A 27,920-nucleotide genomic window follows, 5' to 3' on the forward strand; every position below is an offset into this window, starting at 1 on the left:
CTCAGCTTGTGCCTCCTCAGGTAGGGGAAGTGCATTACCAATACACCTAGGGTGAGAAGCAATGGCACCTCGACTGCTTACATAGAGAAAGTATGATCCTCCTCTACAGACTTAGCTAAGCACCTGTTTGCTTTTGGACCAAACTGTAGAGGATCCTGTACTAAGCTTCAGAAGTCCCCTGTTCAAGTCTGCTTGTGGGTGGTTACATAATTTCCACTCAGGGCTTGTCTACACTACCTCCCTACTTCAAAGCGAGCATGGTAGGTAGGGTGGCAGGAGTTTATTAATGAAGTGCTGCGCTGCATATGCAGAATTTTGCCCCCTCCCAACCCCACAGCAATTCCAAAGTGTTAAACTTTGAAGCGCCATCTAGCATGTAGACACAGCTCACCCACTGGTACTTAGAAGTGCCCGGGGTATTTCGAAGTCCCTTTACTCCTCAAAATTTTGAGGAGTAAAGGGACTTCGAAATACCCCGGGCACTTCTAAGTACCGGTGGGTGAACGCAGCTACACGCTAGATGGCACTTTGAAGTTTAACGCTTCGGAGTTGCCGTGGGGGGGAATTTGCTTAATGAAGTGCTGCATATTCACCGCAGCACTTCATTAATGAACTCCCGCCACCCTACTTACCACGCTTGCTTCGAAGTAGGGAGCTAAGGTAGACAAGCCCTCGGTAAATAAACCTTTTGGCTAGTGACGTGTGAAAAGCTGAAATCAGTTGAAATGCTGAATGTTGGGATGATTGAACAATTTCAAACCAGCCTAAATCAAACCCAAACTTTATTGGAATTTCCAAATATTTGGCTATTTTCCCCCTCCCTCTATATACATCCTAAGTGCATCTTGGATTTGAAAGAGATTCTTCAAACTGGCAGCAAAGCTTGTTCTCAGTATTTCTGTGCAAACCTAGCTCACACTGGAAATCCCACAAATAAGCCAGCTGGATCACAAGAGGCTTAGTTTATATACTGACACGACCTTCATTACTATAACATTTGAGGGCCTCCTCATTAGACCTGGTTGGAAATACTCAACCAAAACATTTCTCAGGCAGAGTACGCCCTTTTGCAACCCTTTGCTGAGCTGCTTTGGTTTGCGTCAAGGCCGTGATGAAGTGGAACCCTGTCTGCCAAGAAGGTTTCTGGCCAGCCTGCATGCCCAGTCCCTGCTCAGCTTCTCACCATGTGGCCTTGTAGGGAGCTAAGTGCCTCGGAACCTTGGCTTTGAAGTTCACAGATTCCCTGTTCCTCTGTAGCTCCCCTGTCAGGATTCTGAAGCTTCCCTGGGTGCCATTCCTGGTCTTAAACCTAGACAGCTGTTGTACCCTGGCTTCTGCCCAACCGCTGTGGAAACTTGGTGGGGTTAGAAGATGGCAGAGTTACAGCCTCAGCCAAGGCACCTCCTGCAGAAGCCCTGATTGCCCAGCTTCACTGATTGGTCCAGCCGCTCCATTTAAGCCAATAGGAGGTGCAGGAAGTTCTCTGAGCAACGAGGTGATTTCCTGTTATGGCTGCACTGGATCCTGCTTGTGCCTGCATCCTGCACCCAACCTTATTCTTGAATCCTGCTCTGCTCCTGGCTCCTGTCTGATCTCTGCCATCACTCCTGTTCCCCTGTGTGCCTGATCCTTCGTCTGTCCTCCTGTTCTTGCTTGTAAGCCTTCTCCAGGCATCAGTTACCAGTCCTGGCTCTGGCTCCAACCTCTGGCCTCACCGTGGGCTCTGGAATTTGGTATCTGACCCTGGCTCCAATGCTGGCTTGACCCAGGGATCTTGTAACTGGCAATTCTCAAATCTGAGTCTGCTTCCTGCCAGCTGGGCTGTGGGTTGCTAGAACTTCTCTGCAAATGGCATGTCTTGTGATATTTTTGGCATCTCCAGATCTGGCCTTGACTAACATGAAGGTGGGGGGAGAATCAGATGTGCCAAGAAGCTGAATGTGAGGCCATCGCTATGACAGGGAGAAGGCTGGAGAGGGCTTGTATTTTACTCACACCATGTCACATTTCCTTACTCTCTGTAGCTGCTCTGGCTGAATCACGCAAGACAAAATTTCCACTGTCATGGCCAGAGAAGCTATTTTAAAAGAAAACACAGTACTTCCAGCTCAGAGCTGGCTTAGCCAAGAATGACTCCCTTAACCACAAACCAGGGCTGTATTTTCATCCCATAGGCCCTTTGAGGAATAGCTTGGATTGTCTTGACCATTTTTTATGGCAGTCAGGGAACATGCTGAAAATAGAGAAAAGCTCCAGGTTCAAATATTAGAATAAACATCAGTCTCAGGCTTAGAAAGTACATACACTGTGTCATTCACATAGGAACCTAGTCTACATGGGCATGTCTACACAGCAAAGTTATTTCCAAATAGTAGCTGGTATTTCAAAATAACTACGCGAGCACTGACACAACTGAACTGCTATTTCGAAATAATTTTGAAATAGTGGATGCCTTATTTAGAAATTGGCAAACCTCATTATACAAGGAATAGTGCTTATTTTGAAATAGCTGTAGACCAGAAACAGAACCTATTTCAAAATAAGCCATAGTGCAGGCAATGGTTCTATTTTGTGTGTAGATGCTGAGTGCTATTTCGAAATGCATTGTGTGTGTAGCTGTGCTATTTTGGGATAGTCTATTCTGGAATATGCCTTCTGGAATAGTTTATTTAGGAAGAAAGCTGCTATGTAGACATAGCCTATGTCTCCTCTGAGCTGTCTACTAGGCCATGGGTGAGTGGGTAAAATTGACTGCGGTGGATTTCTGTTGGCTGGTTGTTCTTTGATCTTTATATATTAATCTACCTGGGCTAGGTCAACACTGGCCGTGGAAGGTCAAACGCTTAGGTTTGATCTTCTGTGGTGCTGTTTCGTGCATGCACAAACCAGCACATTCTGGAGTTAACGTCAACCCCGGAACTCCTTGTGAGCTGCAAGGATTAAGGAAAGTTGGTGGGAGGCACGCTCCCATTGACATTCTGTAGTAAGGACAGGGACCAATGTCGACATTTGCAAAATCAATTTTAGGTACACACTTGGCATACCTAAAATTGTGTAGCAGCCATTGACGTTCCCGGTAAGTGTAGACGTAGCCTTCAAGTCAGATGTCTTGGAGTGTTGTTTAACTAGATTCCTTTTTCCAACCTCTACATCAGCCTTGCAAAATTATCAAATGTGTTTATGTTAGTAGGCCCAGCGAACGCATAGTCAATTGCTTTCTCTCCTCTGTGAGATTTTCCTTCTTTCTCTCCTGTGAGGGCAGAATTCCTTTTCCCCTGACTTGCAGTCACACACACCTACTCTCTTCCTCTTTCAAGAAAATAACCTAACACCAAGCTTAGGTAGAATAGACCTTGTCAGCTCTGGCCCTCCCTTTTACTGGGACCCCGCTCTTTAAATACCCCTCCGAAACCCACACCTCACTCATGCATCTGATGAAGCGGGTCTTTGCTCACGAAAGCTTATGCTCCAAAATATCTGCCAGTCTATAAAGTGCCACAGGACTTCTTGTTGTTCTCGAAGCTACAGATTAACACGGCTACCTCTCTGATACTAACCACAACCTAGCACAGTCAATTAATGAAGCACCCAAAGAGTGATGTCTACTTTGGCAGGCAGGGGAGACGACTTGAATGCCTTCTCAGATGACAAGATTATTCTGCCTCTTATTGTACCCTCTATTGCCAGTTAAAAGCTCTCAAGCATCATGAATCCAGCTTCAAAAACCCATGAGATGGGCTTAAAAATGCTGATAAAAACAGCAATTATCACGAGACTTGTGGTTTTCCTCCAGTCCCACCTCTGATGCTTATTGATGTTGCAGCTGGAGAAAAGAGTTTCACTCAGTCAGGAGGCTTGCTATGGACATCCATCCATTACTATCACCTCTGAACCCCAGTGGTCTTCTGATCCAGAGGTGATGCACATCTTAATCTCAAAACTGCTCCTTTCACTGCACTTGGCACCTGTGATGGTGTTCCTGCTCTCCTTCGCTATCATGTCTGTTCAAGACATCTTCAACAGAACCTGAAATTGTGCATGGTCAGCGAGAATCTTCGGGCTCACAAGAGACATTTAAGCCCTGTGAAGGAGGACATTGGCTCTGTGCAGGACATCTGGGAGACCGCTGACACACACCAATTTGGCCCCGGGGGGTACACCTATGCTATGTCTCGGAGGCTACATCTACAATAGTGAGTTTTTTCATAAAGACTGGGGCTCTTCTGAAAAACCCACCAGAGCATCTACATGCAAAATGGGTTCTTTCAATATGAAATAGGAAGAACTCAGCACTTTTTCCGGCGGCCTCTCCACTCCCAGATAAGGAAAGCGCCTTTTTCCGAAAGATTCTTTCAGGAAAAAATGTTATAGATGCCCTGGAGCCCCTTTTTTCTAAAGACCCGTCTTCCATGGCACTGGATTTTTCAATCCGTGGCGTTTCCTGGCCTGTTTTTTCAAAAGAGCGGCCCAGGTGCGGCCACTCTGTCGAAAGAGGGAATCGATTCCTCGATCCGCTTTTTTCGTGTGTGGTGGCGACCTTTCAAAAGAAGTTTTTTCAGAAGAGGTCTTCCAAAAGAACTTCTTTTGAAGGACCACTGTAATGTAGACATAGCCAGTCAGTGGCACAGTTCTGCTGCAGCAGCATGGGCCAGCTGCTTGAGCAATGACCCAGGATCTCAGGCCAGTGGTACAGATGTCTTCGCTTCAGTGTCTGGCTTAACCAGCTTAACCAGGCATCTCCACTCAAGCTACGTTAGGACCTTGTGGTTGTTTTCTTGAGATACAGGGGATTAACTGATGCGTGTCATTAGGCTCTGAGATGTCCTCCAGAGATCCAGCATCCTGTGCCACGTGGCTTAGTTAAGGGTGAGCAAACTTTTTATGTTGGGCCCTGTTTTTCATCCCTGCAATTAGCAGCCCCCCTCCCCACAACTTGTCTAATGTAATCCAAACTGATGAAAATTTTGGTTATGTTACACATCTCATAGAACTGGAAGGGACCTCTGGAGGTCATCGAGTCCAGTCCCCTGCCTTCTTTGCCCCAGAACCCACATCTTCTGCTTGTCACTCTCTTACCGTTCCTAATGTGCGATGCAGAGCCTGTTGATGTTTCCTTGCTGCTTGTCTTGTATCTCCAGCAAGTTGAACCAGCTTACATTTGCTGTCTCTGGCTGAGTTATTAATTTAAATTAGATGTCGCAGAGCTCCAATTAGCTCCTGCTCTGGGGCCCACCTTGGTGTTTTTCACCCGATCTGACAGGCTGTGTATTGCAAAAGCACCGTGCTCTGTATTTTAACACTTTCCTTGCTTCTTGCCAATTTGCCAAGCCTGCGGGGGATTGAATGGGATTAAAAAAACCCCAAATAATTTGTCGAGGATGAGCATAGCAGCTCTGTACTCCTGCCCACAAGGCAGAGGTGTCTTACTTTCTCTGACCTATGGCGGAGCTGCATTTTAAAGTGAGCTGCTCAATGGTGCTCTGCAGATTGCAAGGGTCAAATGATTGCTCTAATTCTGCTTTTGTCTGTTGCCTTATTTGGGCTTGTGACTTTGTGGAGTTCTGCCCTCCTTCACGAGCGGGTCCCTGCTCAAAGGTAACGGGAGTTTTGCTTGAGTAAGGCCCGCAGGATTCAGGCCTGTAGCCCTGCTCCTGCAAAGATTTCAAACATGAGCAGTTCTGTTGATTTCAGTGGCACTGTCCATGTACATAGATTCAGACCTATGTCTGAGGGAGGCAGCCTAGCGGTCTTGGTTGAGTCACCAAGGAGCTTAACTCAAAATGTATTGGGCCAAACTGGGAGTGCAGAGGCTAGAGGAAGTAGGCTGGGGCAGCAGTCCTCAACCAAGATATTTGGGAGCCCCTGGGAGCCAAGAGCAGGGCTGCGAAGCTAGGCCAGCATTAGTTTTGCTGGGACCCAGAGCAGAAAGTGAAAGTCCCACCTCGTGGGGTTGAAGACCAGGGACTTGAGTCCCGCCACCCAGGGCTGATGCAGAAGCCTGAACGGTTTAGCTTTGATGGGCCCCCTCTGTTCGAGGCCTGGGCAGTTGCCCTGCTTGCTCTGGGATCTGGCTTTTATATGGAGAAAATAAGAGGAAAAGGTTGAGAACCTCTGAGCTGGAGGAGACCAGTGAGAGAGAATTACTGGGCAATGTCTGATTAAAATACCTAGGCCAGGTCCCCCTTACAGACCTAGAGCAGGACAATCAGGTTGCTCATGGGTGTGAAACACTCACACCCTGAGGGATGTAGTTATACCAACCTACCCATCCTTGCCGCCCCTGTAGATAGTGCTATGTCAAGGGGAGACCTTCTGTCATGGAGGTTGGTGCCAATGCGAGAAGCTCTTGTGTCAGCGTAGGAGTGTCTTCCACCAGCACTACCAGAGCAGAGTTCTACGAATAGACCTGCCCCAATCTGCTTCCATGCATGTCAGTGGAATTGGAGATTTACCATTTCCTTGAGGTGCTGCATGAGGTGTATTGCACACCCAGGCCACCTCCTTGCCCATCTGCCCAGCTAGCTCCAGCTTGGTGCTTTGTAAACCAAGAGCTGCTCTTGTGCGACATCAGACAGGATGTAAAATCTTTGAGTTACTTCCTTTTGGAGCTGCAAAGCTGAAGGCAGCAAAGCTGGCTGTGGGGTAAGTGTGACATGCTGCCAAGGGGGAAGGGAAGCGGCCACACAACCTGGGAGCTGTGGACTCGGGGGTGCACATTTGGTATTGTTTAGTGAATAACAATTCAAGCCACACACCACAAATTATGAGAGAGAAGGAAACGGGGTGAGGGAGATACTAGATTCTTAGCTCGAGAAATTATTTAGTGGGAAAGCTAATCGAAAGCATGTGTGGGATTTTCTCTCGCTCTCGTCCCTTCTGGGTACAGGACACCACCCACGTAATTTGCTCGTCCCGAGCTGTTTGGATATCCAGGGGGACTTTATCTGTGAACTATAAACCACCCACTAAACTCTTGTGGGCTTGGTTGAGCAGTTCAGGACTACGATAAACTGTCATAGGTGTGGTGAAGTAGGCATGTGATGTTCTAGAGCATTCACCGGAAAAGGTCTGCCACAGCCCAGCCATCAGCTCCCCACTGCTTCTCCCTTGTCTCCCGCCTCATTTGCAATTCCCAGTTGGGTCCCTGATTGAGGAAACCAAAATTCATTAAACACAGGAGCAGTGATTTTTCCTTCCTCTTCTCTTGCTGCACTGGCGCTGCGATATTCTACCCGCGCCATCAACCAGCACCACAGCTAGGGCAGTAAGTGCCCTCACACCTGCAGCACTGCCCTGCTAGTTCCCTCAGCTCTATTTGGGAAAGACCTAATTTCCTGCCTGAATGAGATCTTACCTTTTGCACACAGGTCTCAAAAGTTGCCAACCCCACTACATCCACACCCCAAGCAAAGTAGTTAAACCGCCCGCCTTAAACCCTGCTTTAGCACTTGGTTGATAGAATAATTGACTTTGCTAGCACCGCGTGCGGAGATGAATTAACTAGAGTGGGGGATCTTTTGCTGGCATAGCTTAGGCCAGTTCCTCACATTAAATAAACTATACTGGGACAGGCCGTATCACTGCATCTCTCTTCCTGGGCTTTTGCCAGTGCAAAAATCACCCCTTTCCCCAGCACACAGGACTGTCCTGATGAGATGTGTTCTCAGAGGGAACAGAGGGCAGAACAAGGAGCAATGGTCTGAAGTTACAGAAGGAGAGGAGTAGGTTGGATATTAGAAAAAACTACTTCACCAGGAGGGCAGTGAAGTGCTGGAATACGTGTTGCCTAGAGAGGTGGCGGCTTCTCCATCCCTAGAGGTTTTTAAGTCCCGGCTTCACGAGATCCTGGCAGGGATGACAGTGGGGTTTGATCCTGCTTTGGGCAGGGGGCTGGACTAGATAACCTCCTGAAGTCCCTTCCAGCCCTAGCATTCTATGATTTGCTAGTGCAGAGCTGCCTGATTCCATGCCCGTACAGGTGTTTCTCTCTCTGCCCCTCATCCCTGTGCTCTCCATGAGCATTCCCCTTACTCAGCTCTTGCAGGTGGGTGAGGAGAGTGGTCTGACCCTTCCAAAAACAATTTCTCTTCCCCAGGAGCACCAGTGCAGCTCTCTGGAGCGGTACGCAGGATCTTGGAGAGGGAGGCTCTGGCTTTGTTTTGGGAGGAGCTTGCCAATAGAGTAGTCAGACAGCTTCTCTGCATCCCGCTTCAAGGGCTGCTTGTCCTACAACCCAGTGTATACACACTGCCAAGGAGCCCTGCCGCCAGCCTTACAGCCCAGATCCTGACCCAGCCTGTCTGCTTCCCATTCATTAATACCTCTTTGCATAGGGCGACCATATCTCCCTGTCCCAAATATGGGACAGGGCGATATGGGGGAGATGGGTGGCTCCTCCAGGCCCTGGGGAGCCGGGAAGGAGGTGGCAGCTGCTGGCCCTTCCCCAGAGCCCCAGGGAAGCTGCAGACCCCAGTGCTTCCTGGGAGCCCAGGAATGTGCCAGCTGCCCATGCTCCCTGTAATTCCCAGAGCCTCAGGGGACTGGTGGAGGGTGGGTGGGGAGGGTCCAAATACAGGACCCTTTTAAAAAATAAGTCAGGGTGTGGACCATCCCGCCCAATATGGGACAGATGGTCACCCTGTCTTTGCATCACATGTTAGGTTCGGGTTTTGGGCAGATCTTTAAAAGCCTGGTCCATCTTTGAAAAACCTTGCGCTAGTTCCAGAAATGCTGCTCGTAAAAAGTTTCCCTCCTTTGAGGCTCTGGGGCAATGTTCAGTGTTCGTGGTATCTAGGAAATGTAGCCTGTAATTACACCATGGCAGCAGAACGGCATAAGAAAGGGGTGGGGGAGAATGAAGCTGCTGTATGGGATTTGCCCCTTGGGCATAATTACAGTTGTAAATTTCAGCCAATTCACATGAAGCTGAGATAGACACTCTCAAGCTTGTGGTGATAAAATACGCACCTATGGAAGTGAGATTTGCTTCTGGCCGGGGAATTATAAACCCAGGAAGAGGAATTGGAAGATACACATATTCTGAATCGCAGCACTGTGCTTTTCGCCCTGATAATGATCTCCCATTGCCGTCGTTATGGCAAGTCTGTAGGAAAGGCGGATGGGTTACGTGTGGGTTTGCTCACGCAAGGCTGTTCTCAGCTGGACAGGAAACAGACCAGAGGGAAGTGGGGGGCGCCTTTTGGAAACCATCAGTGCTGTGGGATGTGTGACTTGCCTGGCCTCTAAATGAAGGAAGGACAGGGATGGAGCTAGCAGCCAGGCAAGGGGGCTTTCCCCACAAAGATTGGGATTTTTCATGAGCATAACGGGGAGCTCTAATAAGTACGTCACATACGTACAGAAGCGCCACGTAAGAGAAACCGGCGGGTATTGTGTTTGCAAAGATCGTTATAGTAAGAGGGTGTGGGTGGGGGAGGGGCTGACATTATTCACTGTTAGCTGAACACTTAAGAGGCTGCCCAGGAGAGATTCAGGTGCCCCCAACAGATTAGCAGAACACCCACAGTTGGCAGCGTGTGTTAGCGGTGCACATCCACACATACCTAGGTGCACATAAAAATTTATTCCGTACAAGGATGGAAAAAATTAGAGGGCGTCCTGGCAGCCTGTGTGTGTGTGTGTGTGTGTGTGTGTGTGTGAGAGAGAGAGCGATTGTAGAATTGGGATGGGACCCAGAGATTCCTGGTTTTGCCACTAGGTCCCTGTGGGCCTTGAGACAGATCTCTTAATTTTTCTGTGCCTCAGTTTCCCACCTGTAGAATGGAGCTAATCCTACCACTTGTGTCTGTTGTGCTGACTGTAAGGGCAGGTGCCATCTCATGCTATGGGCCTGGCTGGAGGCCTCTCTGTGTGCTGCTGTTATTCAGACAGTGACAAAGCACAGACTGTGCGTTATTACAGCACACAGCAAGGGCAGGTTTCATCTGCCATTTGCACTGAGTGATTGTTCCACTGATGCTTATTTATAGGGTGTAGAGGAAAGAAGAAGTGTGTGTGGTGTGTGAGAGAGCGATCTCAGGGTGAGAGCAAAGACTGAGCCAAAAGGACCCTGGTGTCTCTGAACCAGCGCTCCTTGTGTGACCTCGGGGGAAGGCATTTGATCTCTCTGTACCTGGCTCACCCTATCTACAAAACCATGGAGACTGGGAAGCTGAGACTGCACACAGTACTGCACCTGAAATAGCTCCTCAGGTGACTCTGGGATTGGCTGCCCCACTCTTGCCCTGGTCACGTGTTTTGTAGGGAGCTGCAGGTGGCTGGCTTTGTGAGTGTGTGTGATTTGAAAACCTCTCTCTGCCCCAATGGCTGCTTTTTCCTAGGGCTACTCATTGCCTGTTTGACCAAAGAGGCCACTGCTTCCTGGGTACAAGTCCCTTGTGGGCGGGGAAGGAGGGCAATGGGTAGAAAACAGGCCCACTGGTAACTGCACCTGCATTTTTGGTGTCTGACTCTGCCTGTATTGTTTCTTCCCACATTAATTTTACCTCCTCCCTGCTCTTCTAACCCTCCCACCCCAGTGTGCCATGCATGGCACTCCGCCAGCTGCCGACTCTGTGTGTGTGTGTGTGTGCGTGCGCGCAAGCACACAACATCCTGCTCAGCCATCCTCTGGCCTTTCCTTCTTCAAACGCTCATTCTTGGGTTGGAGGCAAAGGCAGCAGAGTCATTTTCCCCTCAGGATGTTCTCTCCATCAGGACTCCAATACAAAACCCTGCTCTATGCTGTTATCGCCAGGCGGCCATCTCCCGACTCGGATGTTCAAGCAGCGTCTCTTTCTCCTGCTTCACCCCTCAGAGGGTCACTGCTTCACTGCGCCTTCCACTGTCACAGTGGGGAAAGGGATTGGAAGCAAAATTAATGAGATTTAAATGCCAGGATATCACCTGGAGTTAGTTCAGGTCTTGGGCAGCTGTTAGAAACTCCCCTCGCTCAACCCAGGCAATGCCAGCAAATCCGAATCTGAGTTTTGAGGAAAGATCTACTCTTAATTCCTTGAAGCCAAATTGGGCTGGACATAGCCCAGTGCTCAGCTACTAAAGGGCCACCGCAGTCTCTTTCAGAGCCTTGGGTCTGCCTCTACCTGGAATCTTTAGATCCCTGCATCCTGAAGGTCAGCCCCAAACACCAGCTCTTTGCTTTATGCAAATGAAGGGTTAATCAGCTGCTGAGTCACTGGTTGCTGCCCTTACCCTGTTTTCTTTCCCTGCCATCAAACTGCAACTGTATTCCAGCAGTGCTTAAATTATACAATACTGGAAACGAGATAAAGACCTAAAATCCAACCATTTTAGGTGACTATGACCATGGATTTGGGTTGTACAGTAAATATTAGACACTTCAAGCGTTACAAGCGGTCACCTTTCCCTGACACCAGACAAGACTGCACGACAGTGGCGAGGTGCTCGTTACAGCACTATCCCAGATCTTTCACAGCAGGGCTGTTATCCGGACGATTTTGCCCTCGTTCATCTTTGTGACTTCCAGATTGCTTGTTGTCTTTCTCAATTTCAACCTTGCACAGTTCCTTCCTGTTCTGCTTGCTCACTCTTATCCACTTCCCCAGAAACTCTTGCTGGCGGATCCGCTTCCTTCATCCCCATGCCTTTGTTTTTCAAACAGCAACCTACGTGTGGTTTTTATACAGCCAGAAAAGTGGCTGTGGAAACGTGGCCCGTTGTCTGTCTGTGTCTCATTTGCTTTTACAAAACTAAGGCCTAGTGGGCCCGTAAAAGTTAGATCAACATCCCTGTGGTGGTCAAGGTGGTGCCAAATTAATCCCTAGTGTAGACACGGGTAGGTTGCTGGAAGGATTCTTCCTTTGACATAGCTACTGGTGTTCAGGGAGATGGATTACCCCCGGCAAGGGACAAACCCCTTTAATGGCAGCAGTGGCGTATTTGCAGTGCGTGGCTCTGGTGCAGTAACACCTGAAGTGTAGACATGGCCTAAGTGCTTATGAAATGCAGCTGCTAGCTTGGAAGTCCTTCTGCTGCCAAGGTGGTGGACAATTGTAAGCGTAGGAGCACCCATGGTCAGGGCACCTCCTGCTGGTCAGGCTGGGAGTTAGCTCAGCGCCTCAGCAGGATGCCTTCTTCTGGGCGGTGGCATTGCTCTGGCTCCACACTCTGGCTCTGGACTTGCATCAGTCCCAGTAGCACAGCATCCCCTCCAGCAGTGCCCACTACTCCAGTCTCTCGCCTGGCACCAGCAGTCCTCAGTCTCACAGCTGCCACTGGGGCCAGCTGCAGCCAAGGTCTAGCTCATCACCTCGGGAGCAAGCTGCAGTCTATAAAGGCCATGCTGTGCAGTGGCTAGGTGTGGTGGGTGCATGGGGCTACCCAAGCCTGCCCTCTACTCTGTGTCTCAGCCCAGGGAACCTCTGGCAGCAGCCTTGTCCTTCCCTCCTTCACTGCCCTCTACTGCCTCCTGTTCCCTGGGCCACGTCCCCATAACTCTCTTGCACCTTCTTGGCCCTTGCATCAAGGCCACAGCTAGGCAGGCATCACTCCGGAGCCGTTCTCTCTCTCTCTCTCTCTGCTCCTCCAAGTCTACCCTGCACTGCTTTACCTCAAGTGTTTTCCTCAGGGAACCAGTCCTGCACCTTCCCTGGTCAGGAGCCAACTGCCCATTGCTTTGCTGAGGAACTCCTATAAACAGGGCTGCCTCAGCAAGCTGCTCTCTGATTGGCTCCCAGCCCACTTTTAATCCCTTCCTACTGGCATGGGGCAGCCTCCCCACTCCATCGGTGTCATAAAAACCTAGGTGAGGGATTTCCAACAGCCTTGCAAACTTTGCTTCACAATATTCCTATGAAGTAGGTGAGGGACACAATATTTAAAGCTCAGTAACCCCCGTCTGAAATGCAGCTAGCGCTGGATGGTAGGTGGTAGCTGACTCACCTCTTTAGGACATATAAAACTGTAGGGAAGCAGACAAAATGTCACTCAGTTGGAATTTGGCCAGGACACACACATTCATATCACATTCTACAGATATAAATAGATGCCTGAGGTTCATCCTCCACATCAAATGGTAAGATCTGGTCACAGATGAGGAGTTCTGGAACAGAGCAGGACAAGAACCACCTGATGTTCAAATCAAGAGAAGGAAAATGGCTAGGTCACATGCTCAGAAGACCATCATCCAGAAAAGTCCATCAAGCTCTCAAATGGAACCTACAAGGAAAGCGCAAAAGAGGAAGGCTTCAGACAACGCGGATAAGAGCTACTGAGGCTGAAGGACAACAGCTGGGGTACTTTTGTGGTCAGCTAGAAGTTTTCTCTCAAGATAGAGAGAAGTGGAGGAGACCTGTAGATGACCTATGCTCCATCCGGAATACAAGAGTTTAAGTCAGTTAAGTCCCATATTAGGACCTCACTCTTGGAATGTCAAGGGGCCTTTGCTGACCACAGGTAAGTCAGGACTTTAGTTTAGGTCATATGCAAGGGACAGCATCATGCTCCTAACTCTAGGTCAAAGGGTGGGACTTGAGACAGAGAGCTGTATACTTGGTTACTTGCTGCTGCTAAGCATGTTAAAGGTCACCTATTCAGCTTGGTGGGTGGGAGCTAAGTGGGTGACCAGAGAAGGTGATTATGATGGTGATGTTAGTGAAAGCAAAATGCATGAAGTTTTAGTGGCATGAGGTCACATTTACAAGGCTAGTTGTTAGGGCTAAGCCTTCTAGCTGAGGAAACTGAGGAAAATCTGGTATGAAATCACTGGACGCAATTAACTATGGAACCAGCTGTGGTCATCAACCAGCCTGTCTTGTTTCACTGTGGCCCTTTTTGGAGGCCCCGTTGATGTGCTTCCTGCTTCTAGGGGTCACCCAATGAAATCATTGGGTAGCAGGTTTAAAACTGACAAAAGGAAGCTTCCCTTCACACGGGGCATAGTTGGCCTGTGGAACTCCTTGCCAGAGCAGGCTGTGAAGACCAGGACTTTAACAGGGTTCAAAAAAGAACTAGATACATTCATGGCATTAGGTCCATCAATAGCTATTAGTCAAGCTAGGTAGGAATGGTGTCCCTCGCCTCCGTTTGTCAGAGTTTGGGAATGGATGTCAGGAGAAGGACTGCTCCGGTGATTCCCTGTTCTGTTCACTCCCTCTGGGGCATCTGGCATTGGCCGCCATCAGAAGACAGGATCCTGGGCTAGGTGGACCTTTGGTCTGACCCAGTTTTGCTGTTCTTATGTTCTGAAAGACAAATGGTATAACACTGTAATAAAAGTTTGAGGTAGCAGCTGTGTTCAGAGTCATTTGAATGTGGTTTTAAAAGCATGACGCTAGCACTTAGGGGCCTGGGTTTTATATAAAGCTCTGCTGTAGACTCTGAACGTGACCTCGTGCACAGCACTTTAACATTTGCTTGCCTCAGTTCCCGCCCTTCTCCCCCCCCGTAACAAGGAGGAGAATATCTTTAATGGCTTTTGTGAGCATGGCCGTCTCTCTGGTTGGAAAATGCAGTGCGCTGCGAGTATCAAATAGGGCTAGACTATGTTTTTCTTCAATTCCTGCAGCCTTCAGAGCAACACGCAATTAGTTCTTATAACTTCCTCCTTTCTAGGAGCATGATATTGGTCAGAGGCCAGAAGCATAGCTAGGCAACCAAAACAAACATTGCCTATGACTCGGATGGAAACATGTTGCAGGGCTGTTTAAAAGGGTGGGTGAATGAATCAGAACTTGGTCACTTCAGAGGCAGTGGTTTCTGTTCAACTCTCCAAGGAGTTGGTCCTGGGGAAGCTATAATTACAGCACAGCTATTCTGGAACACACATCCAAAATCTGAAGAGCCGATATGCATCAGCTGAGCTGCTGTCAGCGCTGTGTAGACCTGGCTTAGAGGGGAAATTTGTTTTCACCTTGTATATTTAACCATTGCCCTGCTTGCCCCGGCCACGAATTGGATGTACCCTTAGAAAAACCAACCACCGCCATCACAAGGCAAGCAAGCCTTAAGTGGGAAGCCACAAGGGAAAAGGAAAAGAGGGTGTCCAAAAACACCTGGGGTGGAGACCTGAAGGCAGAAACTGAAAAGATGGGATACACCTGGTCAGAATTGGAAAAGATCGCCCAGGACAGGGGACTCTGGCGAACGGTTGTCAAAGGCCTGGGCTCCAAGAAGTAGGAGTGCAAGAGGCTTACCACTACTACGACAAACCCTCAGTGCAGTGGTGAAACAGGAGCTGTGAAAGGGACATGGAAGAAGGGCAAGGATGCATGTAGGCTCTGGGACAACCGTATGACTTGTGCTGCTAAAAAGCCATCACCCCAGAGAGCATCTTTGATCCACATCCTAGCCGAGAGCACGTCTCAGACAAGAACGTTCCTATCCCATTCAAAAGGCTGGGGCCGGCCACTGCAAAGAAATGACTGGTGCTGGGTCTCTTCTGGTCACAGTCACCATTTCCAGCTAACTGTACTTTTGTGACCTTCCCTGATGCAAGGTCCCTCTGCATGTCTCTACACAGCAAAGTTATTTTGGAAAAACAACTGCTATTTTGAAATAATTTCAAAATAGCAGATTGCTTATTTCAAATCTGGGAAACCTCATTCTACAAGGAATAGCGCCTATTCCAAAATAATCGTGCTGTGTAGATGTTGTATTCTGGACACTGCTTCCAGGGGCTCTAATCTGCAATAGGCTCTATTGTGTGTGGACACACTATTTTGGAATAAGTTTTACTTATTTTGAGGCTTCCTTGTAGCGTAGGTGCATTATTCCAGAATAGCTTATTTTGGAATCATTTTCGGGAAGAAGGGGCCTCTGGAAGGAGGACTTCCGTCTGGAAGACACCCCTGGGGGCCATGCTTCTACATGCCATTTTGGAGTCTGGAAAACCGTCTTCTGGACTCCAAATCACGACCTTATGCTAATGAGGCTCCAGGAATTTACATATGCACCTCATTAGCATATTTCCAGCTGTTTATAAGCACGCCACTTTCAGAGAAAGTGACGTGTAGAAACAGCCTTTGTGTCTACATCAGTTTTAAAGGCATCTTTGCAAGAAGCTGCAGCATTTTGCCTGGACCGGATGCATAATAAAGAGAAGCTTTGCCCTCATTTCCTTGGTAAAGTAGGTGGCTCTAGGATATAAAGATTCTGCTTCTATGCTCACCTGTAGTGGTGAATGGAGAAATGGCACAATGGACTGTGCTCAGTCAATGGACCAGACATAATGGTCTACTCTTCTGGGTGTTCTAAGATGTCTTAGAACTTTCAGAAACACTAAGCTAGGAACCTACCCCTGAAACAAAACCCATTGCCAACACTGTCCTCCTATCTATACAAGTGGCACCATTGCAGGTTCTAACCATTTCAGCCACACCATCCAGGGCTCATCCACTTGCACATCTACTAATATGATATGTTTCATCATGTGGCAGCAATGTCCCTCTGCCATATATACTGGCCAAGCTGAACAGTCTCTGACCCAAACGGTAAATGGACCTAAATCAGATATCAAGAAAAGTAATTTATGAAAACCAGTAAGAGAACACTTCCATCTCCCTGGATGCTCACTATCATATTTAAAAATATCCTTTTACCAAAACAAACAAACAAACAAACAAACAAATAAACCCCCAAAAATCAAAAACAAAAAGCCAAACCTCAAAACAAGATTATAAAGAGAAACAGCAAAGCTGTACTTAATTTACCGATTTAACACAATCAAATTAGGACCAAATAAAGACTTAGAAGGTTTATCTCACTACAAAGGAAGTTTCTCATCTCTTGGTATTCACACCTCCCCATCAGCTGCTGGGTGAGAGCCACTTCCACCCTCACTGAATTTCCCTCATTAACACTGGTGCTACGCATAATAAGTAACTCCCTTCTTTTCATATGATAGTATCTATCTATCTATCTATCTATCTGTCTATCCATCCTTACCTCTCTGATTTCCACTTCATGCCTCTGATGAAGTGGTTTTTACCCATGAAAACATATGCCCAAAAAATCCATTAGTTTCTAAGGTGCCACAGGACTTCTCATTGTTTTTGTAGAAACAAAAGGTTCTCTTTAAAATTGCATGCCAAGGTCGGTGGCCCTGTTAGCCTTGAAGTCCACCTTGTAGGCCTTCTGGAGGCATTTGGTGATTTCAGTTCTGCTCCATCTCCAGTTTTTGCATTGACTCTGTACAAAAGTTTATATTTAGCCAGCTCTAATGACAGTCTAATTCAAGGATTTACTGTGTTTGGTAACACGCACAGTTATTCTGGGCCACAACAACCTGATAATCAGGCAAGATGATACTAAAACCAAGAAGCAAACAGTGGGTTGTTTTTAATTTTTAAATACATTTAGTCTTTCCTGATCTCCTGCATGTGTGCAGAGGAAGAGCTAAGGTGTGGCGCACCAGCCCCATTGCTGCAAAGTTTGGCCTTCATCAAATAACATGTTCACACAAGAATGTTTTTTGTGGTAGGAAAAAATAGCTGGCTCCAGCCAGCAGCTGTTCCCAAGGAGGGGCACGCACTATGCTAATTAAAGTGATGCATTTGTAGCTATGAGCACAGTGGGAGCTTAACAGCAATGCACGAGGTGTTTGATTTTTCAAAGACGCTGTGGGACGGGATACACCAGTCATCCTGTTTTGCTTTGGCAGGGTTGATAAAGCAGAAAAAGTGAGGCCTGTAGTCTCTGGTCTTCTGAAGTGTAACATTTTCAGACCGCTCTGAAAGGCTTTGTCCCAGTTAGAGCTATTTAAAGCTGGGGAGGTGCAATGTTTATCTAGACATAGAGAGCAAAACATATACTTTTGGTATGGGGCAACTTATTTTAGCTGAAGGAAAAGGACAAAGAAAGAGCAAAAAATAACTTTCCAGGAGACAGCCTAATATGTCTGAATCTGAAAGAGCCACTATCTTGAAAAGGTACCAGGAATCAGCCTACAGAAGGTGGATGAAAAACCTTCTGGCAAGGGAGCAGTAGATGGAGTCAAACTGTGTCTATGTAGACTATCCTGGGAGGCAGCTTGGTGCAGGGGATAGGGCACTGGGCCAGCAGTAAGGAGACCTGGTTTGGTTTCCTTCTCTGCCACTGAAATGCTGCATGACCTTTGTCAAGTCACTTTACTGCCACGCGCCCTCTGTTCTCACTACACCAGGTTAGCTATCTTGATTTGCAACTGTCTTACTATGGGTTCATACAACATCTAGTGCAGTGGGGTCTTGATCTTGAGTCATAAAACCTCATAAGGGTTTCCAGGAACATTAGTCAGTAGGAGCAGAAGTTGTACTACAATTACCAGAAAACCTGTGGCCCTGGAGGAACTGAGTAAAATCATCAATACAATGGCACTAAAGAGTTGCCTAGAATGAGGCAATTACAGTCAATTACACTTGGTGATATTTTGCTACAGCACGCTGCTACTAGGAAAAACTTGTATGTGTCGTCATCAAAATAGTTCTACATAGGATCTTATTAATGGCATGACTTTACAAAAGACTTTTTAAAAAAGCAAGAAAATGAATACTGGGCAATCCAATGAAAGCTGAGATGGGCTGAACCAGGGATCCCTCAACTGATGGGGAGTTAGGATCCACATTCAAACGCCTATGGATAGTTCCAAGCTACACCAATGTGGAAAAGATCAGATTTGCACCCGGGTGTTGTGTCCCAAGGCCATTATATACTGAATCTGAATGAGAACACTGGCTCCAAACTCCCTCTAACTCAGGGATTCCCAGCCTGTGGGTTGGGACCCAAACATGGGTCACCATTAGATTTTCTAAGGGTTCACCGGCTAGGTGGCTCTGAGCCGCATGTGGCTCTTTAAGGAGCCATTTGCATCTCCCACTGCTGCTGTCACTCACTCCTCCAACTCCCAGTCCCTGCCCTGCCACAGTGAAATAATAAAACTCAGTTGAATTGGTTTAACGGCTGGCAGAAGGGATCTGGCTGTTAAACCAACTAAAGTCCCATTTCAGCATGGCAGGGCAGGGAACTGCCTGCGCTGCAAGTGAGAGAAGAGAGCAGGAGGGCTGGAAGAGCTGCGTGAAGGAGGCGGTGGTGGCCTGGCAAAGGAGCAGCAGAGGGCAGCTCATGTGAGTTAGATGGGTGCCAGTTTGTGTCTGAGAAGGGCTTGGGCAGGGGGTGACCTGGGGCTGCAAGGGGATGATTTACGGCTGTGAGAGGAGTTAAGCCTGGGGAGGGGGGGCAGTTTGGTTCTGAGAAGGGGTGATTTAGGGCTGTGAGAGGGATTATGTCTGGGGATGGGACAGAGTGCGAATCAAGATTTTTTTTCCCGGCGAAAACCTCCCCCGCCCAGGTTTGAATTGCCTTGGGTCACAAAGTCTTACTGAATTGTCAAAATGGGTCGCCGTTTTGTAAAGGTTGGGAACCATCGCTCTAACCTGAAGAGCCTCAGAGGGATGTTAATCAGTAGCTTCACAAAAGAACCCCAAAAAACAAAAAAAAAAACCCACAAGCTGTCCCGTAGCACCTTCCAGACTACCACATTTATTTATTGAGTTACGGGCTTTCGGGGCTAAGACCCACTTCTTCGGAGTTTCCTCAGATTGCTCTGGAAGTGGGTCTTACCCACAAAAGCTCATGACTTAATAAATACATTTGTTAGTCTTTAAAGTGCCACAGGACTGCTTGTTTCTCATCTAACTTCAGGACAGTTTGGCTCCAAACTTTGCCGAAGGAAAGGGAATGAGGAGGAAAGGAAGGATCTTGGAATGGTTGGGGCACTAGCCTAGGCTTTGCCTGCTGTCGTAATAGGGGTTATAGGAGTCGCTTTATGTAGTTTGGGCTTTGAAGGACAAAGATTCCTAAGCATAAGCATGAGATCCCCGTGCAGCTAGGTAAAGGACAGCCCTACAGGTCATACAGAGCTGCTTGTGACAGAAGCTTATATTACCTCATTAAATAGAAGACTGTAGCTCATCTGTGCATATGTTTCCTGTTCAAACTTTGCAAAGAACTCTCTTCTTTCTTTCCTTAGCTAATTACATTTTAATTAGCTTATTGCAGGATTGGCCACAGGCTTTGTCTTCAGTTTGAGATCTGAGTACGACTGACCTGGTGTAAGTGACTGGTCCATTGGGAATAGAAATAACCTGGATATTTGGGTGATTTTTGGTGCCAGAGCCCATCTACCACATAGTCCAGCTTGCCTGGGTGGTGAGATAGATTGGAATGCCCTAGGGGACTGTTTGTGACTCCCCCATCACTCTTGTAGTGCTTTAGGAGTTCACACCTATTACTGGGTTGGTGAAATCTAATTCTAGAGGACACCATCAGTTTGCTTTTTGACAGTCTGCCTTATGGCTGGCACTCATCACCAGGAGCCACTCCAGGCAGCGTGAGAGCTATTATCGGTATTGATTTTTAGTTTTGTTTATTATGCCCAAAGAGTAACAACGAGGCATTCGTTAAGGTGTTAGTAGACAGACAAAATGCGAGAATGATTTGTATGGTGATATAGTGGCTGACAGCCCCTAAACCAAAGTGTAAACCCAGTATATAATAATAATACATACAATCTAGTAGCATCCATGTTCTCCACTCCTTGTGCTACTTCCTTGCAGCAGCCCTCTCCATGCACAGCAGGTGTTGTACAGGGTCACACAGCTATCCTCTCATCTTCTCCCTTTCCCGTTGCTAGTGGCCAAAGGCACGCTTAACAAAGTAGCTCCTTCCCTCCTCCAGGGCTGCTCTTTAGGCAGGGAGATGGTCACAGAACTACAGCTCCCAGAGTGCCTTGGGTTCCCCATCATGCCCTGCTGGCTCCCCCTGCACAGTGCAGCAGGAAGGAAGGGAGAGAAACTGGACATGGGGGGCGGTGCTACATTTGCAGTCTTGGCATACACCCCCTGCATATGCGTAATTTAGACAAAGTTCTCTTCTTGATGATTACAACTGCAAACTAAGTTCTTTGCTGCATGGAACTGAAAGAAGGGTGGTACATTCTCCCAAAACCTCATCAGGAGTATGTTCATATTTTGTGCTGCTGCTAATTTAGACTCTCTGCAAGACAGAACAGATAGCAAAGGTGCCTTTCAAACTTCTGTCATGATCTGCTCTCCAGAGTATATTTATGTGGACCAGTCCCGGCCTTAAGTGCTGTCTGAACAAGCCAAGAAACCTTCCTTAAACCAGCGTCCTGGTTTCCTGACTCACTTTTGAATTTTGAAGCCAAGAAGTCCTATTTGCAATGAAGCAGAAGTTAAATCACTCTGCCAGAGTCTTCTACGTTCTACGTTCACTGCTCTTGACTTCACTTGATTATTGAGCAAAAGTGGGATGAAACTCACAGCTGAAAAATGCTGAGTTCGGCTTCAGCTAAGGAGATGGAAGATGTCCCCTCAGATGATCTGGACACACAGAATATATGTTCCACACTAGGTGCATGCTAACATGGTCAACTTTTAATGCTGCCCTATGTGTGGTAGCAGAGTGAATGAGACCAGTGGATGCATCCTTCCAATCAGACCCACTGATTGGACCATTAAAAGCCTCCCTGTCAGGTCTCCACACCCTTTCAGGATGTGATTCACCTGAAAGGCTGGATGGAAAGATCAAATTATGATTCATTTGATTCAGCTTCCAAAGATTGTCTCCTCACCCATTTGCTTGGAACAGCTCATACAATCTGAGAGGAAGTCATAAAAGCACTGGAGGTGTTCATGCAACAAGGTAACCACTTGAAGATCAGTGTTATGACACTTGCAGACCTACCTCGTTGGGTATTTTCCAAGAAGCAGGCAAGCAGAAGAAAAATTGCCAAAGACAAGGGATGCATGCTCCCAGACTCCAAAACCTGTTTCCTAATCCTTTAACCATTATCATGGCTCTTCTTTGACAGTGAATTGCCTGGGGCAAGGGTTGTCTGGCGTGTACTTGTCTGGACAGCTCTCGGTGCGCCAGGCAAGATTTTCAGAGAAGCTCAGAGCCAGAGTTTCAAGAGCTCAGCAGCTCCCATTGTAACACTTGCAGACAGGATTTTCCCAAGACCTGGGAACTAAAAATTTGGAGGTCTTTTGAAAACAGAGCCATTTATTTAGGGGTCTCAGTTGTGGGGCGGGAGGGGGAAGTTGGGTGGTGATATTAGTGTTGCCAGACACTACTAGTTGGCTGTGTACCAGCAGCCACTTCTTACTGGTACTCCATACTGGTCCACTTTTACCTCTTCCTTGAAGGGAATGGGAGCTGGAGGTAGCTAAAATACAGCTCCCAAAGGGCACTGCCATGGCATTTCCAAATTTAAATATTTTTTGTTCTGGCCACAAACAGTATTTCTTTGTGGTGTTCAGGGGTCCAGCTTTTCAATAGAAAAATCAGCATTTTCCCCAGATCTCCTGATCTCTGTTTCAGTGGGACTCGAGGATGCCCTGGCATGCGTCTGAGATGTGCTCCAGGCTGCAGTATCTATATATGATCTGCTTTGTTCATATATATTGGTTGAACCTCTGTAGGTGGCGCTTTCTCATCTGGCAAAATCCATAATCTGGCTTTAATTTAGTGAGCCAGACGACCACTTGCCACGGGTGTGACCAAGTTTCCCGTGGTCCATAATGTTTGTGTACACCCCCCAGGCCTGGCTCTCAGAGTCCTGTGCTATTATTTAGCTGTAATTTGCCCCTAAATGTCTTCTAAGAGCCCAGCAAGCACTGACGGTGTTGGCAATACTGCTGGACAATATTTGACCTCCTCTGGTCCGCACATTCTCTTTTCAGCACCAGTCAGGTCCCAGAGGTGCCAGACCAGAGAGGTTCTACCTGTACCTTCTTCTGAGTGATGGTTTCCTGCCAGAGCAGAACTGTCAGCAGCACAGCAATTTGGGGAGCCTTTGGGGAGCCTTTCCACATGCCCTCCAAGAAGGGGAGGAGCTACTGGAGAGTGTCATGTGTTAGGTAGAATTAGTCCCATGAGCTGATGGGAATAAAGGGACTTCGAAGTAGGCGGGGTCCTTTCGAAAAGGAGCCCCGTCTGGACGAGCCGCGCGGCGGGGAGGCGCGTCAATTTCGAAGTGCCGCGGCCGCCCGCATGCTAATGAAGCGCTGAATATGCATTTCAGCGCTTCATTAGTAAACTTCGAAATGGCCATTTGCGTGGCCATTTCGAAGTTTGGGGCACGTGTAGACACGGCCTTGGTCTCTGGGCAGAACCTTTTCTCTGAAGTTCTGATTGGGACATAGGAGACTCTTACATGAGCGGAAGGGACTGGTTCTTGCAGTGTTTCTTCCCCAACCTTCAGCTATTTCTTCCCAACCTACTCACCTCTCCTTGGAAGTGTTCCTTCTAATCTTTTTCATCACATGGGGTGCATCTACACTTGCATTCCCCTTTCGAAAGAGGCATGCAAATGAGGTAAATTGAAAATTCAAATGAGGTTTAAATTTGTATATTTGGTACCTCATTTGCATATTTGAATTTCAAAAGAGCTTCTTTTGAAAGAAGAAAGCCAGTGTAGACGCTGCTCTTTCAAAAGTAAACCCATCTTCGAAAGAATCCTTCTTCCCATTAAATAAAGAGAAGGTTTCTTTCAAAGATGGGGTTTACTTTCGAAAGAGCAGCGCTACAATGGCTTTCTTCTTTCAAAAGAAGCTCTTTTGAAACTAGAATATCAAATGATGTACAGAATAGGCAAATCCATACCTCATTTGCATTTTTGATTTACCTTGTTCGCATACCTCTTTTGAAAGAGGAATGCAAGTGTAGACACACCCAATAAGTCTTCTTTAAAGCCTTAGCTAAGGGCTAGTTGCCTTTCAGCCCAAACAGTAGCAGCTCCTGCTGTCTGCTCCCGAGGTCATGGGTTTGATCCTGCCTGTAGGCAGTTGTGTTCATCTGTTATTGAGCATATTCCCAGCCCTTTTGCTTCCCATTAGCATGCTTGTGAACCAAGCTTCGCTCAGACAAATGTGAAAGTGGTTGAAAATACCGTCAGGTAAAGGTGGGGCTTTTATTCCCACAAGTGTCCATGAAAAAACTTACTTTGCAATCGTCCCTCTACTCAGGTGCTGTTTGCTCACTGTCTCCTTCGCCGGCACCATCTGCCCTGGGAGAGGCTGAATCTTGGAGGGACTGCAGGGCCTGTAAATAATTTGTACAGCACTTTGAGAGGTGGCGGCAATGTGAAATGTCTGATAATTGTATAGGAAATAGTAGTAATGCTTTCAAAAGGCACCAGGCACCCCGGGAATGCCATGTGCTTTACAAACACTAATTCACCTTCACAACGCCCTGGTGAGAAAGGGCAGCTACTACTATCAACCCAGTTTTAATTATGAATAAACTGAGGACCATGAAACTGGTCCAGGGAAACACAGTGAATAAGCATCAAAGCAGGGAGTGGGACCCAAAGAGTCCTAAACTGCAGGAGCCAGATGTAACCATTCGGCCACATTCCTTCTGTTCTGCATTATAACTAGCTCTTACCAAGGCATTTTAGAAAGGAGGGCAGCAGCCCTGCCATTTTACAGATGGGAAAACCGAGGCACAGAGCACAGTTGTGACTTGTGGAGGTCACCCAGCACACCAGGTCTCCTGAGTCCCAGTCCTGGGCTCCGCCCATTAGCCCTAAATGCCTGTCCAATTCACCCCTAGCTGAAGTCAGTGGGAATCTTTCCCCTGAGTACAGTGGCTGTTTGAGTGGATCCTAGATCTCCAAATAACTTGAGGGCTAGACTCTGGCAGGGAGGAATGCAGGGCACTTAGTCTCTTAGCTGGCATGAGAGGCCCTTGGTTGCTAGAGTCTATGGCTACGTCTACACGTGCACCCAACTTCGAAATAACTTATTTCGATGTTGCGACATCGAAATAGGCTATTTCGATGAATAACGTCTACACGTCCTCCAGGGCTGGCAACGTCGATGTTCAACTTCGACGTTGCTCAGCCCAACATCGAAATAGGCACAGCGAGGGAACGTCTACACGCCAAAGTAGCACACATCGAAATAAGGGAGCCAGGCACAGCTGCAGACAGGGTCACGGGGCGGACTCAACAGCAAGTCGCTCCCTTAAAGGGCCCCTCCCAGACACACTTTCATTAAACAGTGCAAGATACACAGAGCCAACAACTAGTTGCAGACCCTGCATATGCAGCACGGACCCCCAGCTGCAGCAGCAGCAGCCAGAAGCCCTGGGCTAAGGGCTGCTGCCCACGGTGACCACAGAGCCCCGCAAGGGCTGGAGAGAGAGTATCTCTCAACCCCCCAGCTGATGGCCGCCATGGAGGACCCCGCTATTTCGATGTTGCGGGACGCGGATCGTCTACACGTCCCTACTTCGATGTTGAACGTCGAAGTAGGGCGCTCTTCGCATCCCCTCATGGGGTTAGCGACTTCGACGTCTCGCCGCCTAACGTCGATTTCAACTTCGAAATAGCGCCCAACACGTGTAGACGTGACGGGCGCTATTTCGAAGTTAGTGCCGCTACTTCGAAGTAGCGTGCACGTGTAGACGCAGCCTATGTTCTACACCAGCTTGGTGGCTTGCAAGGTGTTAGTCAGCGCCAGCTTTCTCACCAGCCAGCTTTTGGAGCTTTTTTTATTCGGAATGTGACTAACCACTTGCTAATTTGCTGCAAATTAGTGCCTGCACTTAATGTATTCTGGACTGGCTCAGGAAACAGACGTTTTTTGTTTTCCTAACAGTTCCTTTGCAAGGGATCCCTCAGGAAGGAATAACCCTAATTGGCAGAGCTCTCTGTGTCCACCAAGGTTGCAAAACTTCTGGACGGCAGACTAATTAGCAACATGGCTGTGAATCATTAAGGACACCTAAAAAGTTTCAGCATTTTCTTTCCCTAGGATTGAAATTTATACAGGGAAAATATCAAAAAGGACTGCATATATTAAGGCACAAAATAAACTTTCTCTGCTGGCATGGTTCATAAATAGGCTACTTTTTATGAGCCTGCCTGGGCTCATGAATAATGCACTGCACGGAGAGCTGGGTTCTATTCCTGTCTCTGCCCTGACCTGTTGTGTATCCTGAGTCAAGTCACTTTCCCCTTATGTGTTTGTCCAGTCTCTGGTACACTGTAGTCCTGGTCTATGACAAGTGCTCTGGGTGCAATGGTAACACAATGGAGGAGGTTGGGATCTACAATCAGCAGAAATCTGTAGGAAATAGAAACCTACAACTTGCTCCTTTGGAGGGAAGTGTTAGATAATCACCCCTTTGTGTACACCTCTCATTTAAGGATCTCAGAAGCCTTTAGCAATATGAACCCATTAAGCTTTGCAATGCCCTGGGAGGTAGATGCTGACAGGACATCCCTTTGTTTCCATTCTTGTCTGTTCTCTCTTTTCTGAATAACAGATGCAAGCAGCATAAGGAGAGACACTTTGAAACGGGTGCTCTGGTATTTTAAATGCTATGTGAGGCAGACTGATGCAAATAATAATAATAATAGTGAGCTTTCCGTTGGTCCTCTTGAATCCTGTGTCTGATCTTCCACACAGGATAAAAAACAAACCATATAGCAACTCATCTGGTTTTGTGCAGCCTCCATGGTTAAGAAAGGCTTAGTTCCTTTAAAATAGCTCCACTCCAATCTACTATGTCATCTACCTATTCTTTGTGGGGTTTGCCCCTCCTATTTGAACCACCCATTATGCTGAATACCAGGGTCTTGATTTTTTGTTTATCGTTCATTCTTCAGATATGCCCAAATACCTATATCTTCCGTTTTCCAACCTTCTGCAGTAGGTTCTCTTCCAGCTGTATCTTCCTGTATAATTCCTTTTTGCTGACCTTCTGCATCCATCCTATTCTCAGGATCTTTCTATAACAACTCCTCTCAAATGTCAATGTCCTTCTCTTTGAATCTTTCATTATCACCCATGTTTCACATCCATACGACATGCTGCTGAATATATATTTTCAAGATGCTCAGCTTTGTTCCTACTCTAATCGCTTTGCTTTTCCAGATCTTATCCATCACCTTCAAACTCACTGTTGCTTTCATTATTCTAGTTGCTATTTCCTTCTTACAGTCTCTAGATCATGTATCACGTTATTTCCCAGATACATGAACTTCTCTACGTTCTCTGATTCAATCCTGTCTACACTGATCTTCCTTCCTATTTCCTTATCTCCAGATACCGTTGTTTTTATTTTATGGATGTTCATAATCAGTCTGAACCGCTTCCCTTCCTCGTTTAGCACCTGCACCATTCTACCTGCTCTTAAATACCTCCAGTGATGGAGATTCCACTCTCTCTTGAGGCAATTTATTCCAGTGTTTAACCATCCTGACAGTTAGGAAATTTCTCCTAATGTTCAGCCTAAACCTCCCTTGCTGCAGTTTCAGCCCATTGCTCCTTGTCCTATCCTCAGAGGCCAAGGAGAACAATTTTTCTCCCTCCTCCTTGTAACCCTCTTTTAGGTACTTGAAAACCAGTATAATGTCCCCTCTAAGTCTTCTCTTTTCTAAACTAAATACTCCCAGTTCTTTCAGTCTTCCCTCATAGCCCACACTCTCAGGACCTTTCATCATTCTTGTTGCTCTTCTTTGATCAATCAGAAGATAATTGGAGTGATCCTTTCAGCCCTACGTTCCTCTGATTCTGTGTGACTGAGGACACAAGGGATCCCCTCTCCGAACCAGCACAGCTCAAGTCCTGTCTCCCTCCCCATGCAAGTTTTAGCATGTTCAGTGAGCATCAACATGCCGCCCCTGCAACAATCTCCCCCCTGATGTGGAAGAATCATCTCTGGTGATGAGTGTGTGATTGTCGCTCCAAGCTCCTTGCGTCTTTGCTTTCAGACTATCAGTAAGGGCTGAGGGTGGCGGGGGTGGGGAGGGGGTTGTGATATTGAATCAACCTGAGACCATCAGTTCACATTTTGTAGCCACTGAACTTGTCATATCTGCTTAGCAAAATATCTGTCAACCCTGTGGGGCCCAGAGGCAGGAGAGAGAAGTA

The 27,920-nt window shown here is 47.4% G+C and overlaps 1 long non-coding RNA gene across 1 annotated transcript in view; it reads right to left on the minus strand.

Annotated features, from left to right (window-relative positions):
• Window positions 1–12,951: 12,951 nt before the first annotated feature.
• The window catches only part of LOC142014105 (uncharacterized), a 51,601-nt gene continuing 36,632 nt past the window's right edge, over window positions 12,952–27,920 (minus strand). Inside the window, exons 3-4 of the long non-coding RNA XR_012645865.1 lie at window positions 23,980–24,078; window positions 12,952–13,197 (exon numbers count right to left, since the gene is read on the minus strand). This is a non-coding gene — a long non-coding RNA (uncharacterized LOC142014105). The remainder of the gene's footprint in view (window positions 13,198–23,979; window positions 24,079–27,920) is intronic.

Source organism: Carettochelys insculpta, chromosome 6 (genome assembly GCF_033958435.1).
Source record: "Carettochelys insculpta isolate YL-2023 chromosome 6, ASM3395843v1, whole genome shotgun sequence".
Taxonomy (NCBI): domain Eukaryota; kingdom Metazoa; phylum Chordata; order Testudines; family Carettochelyidae; genus Carettochelys; species Carettochelys insculpta.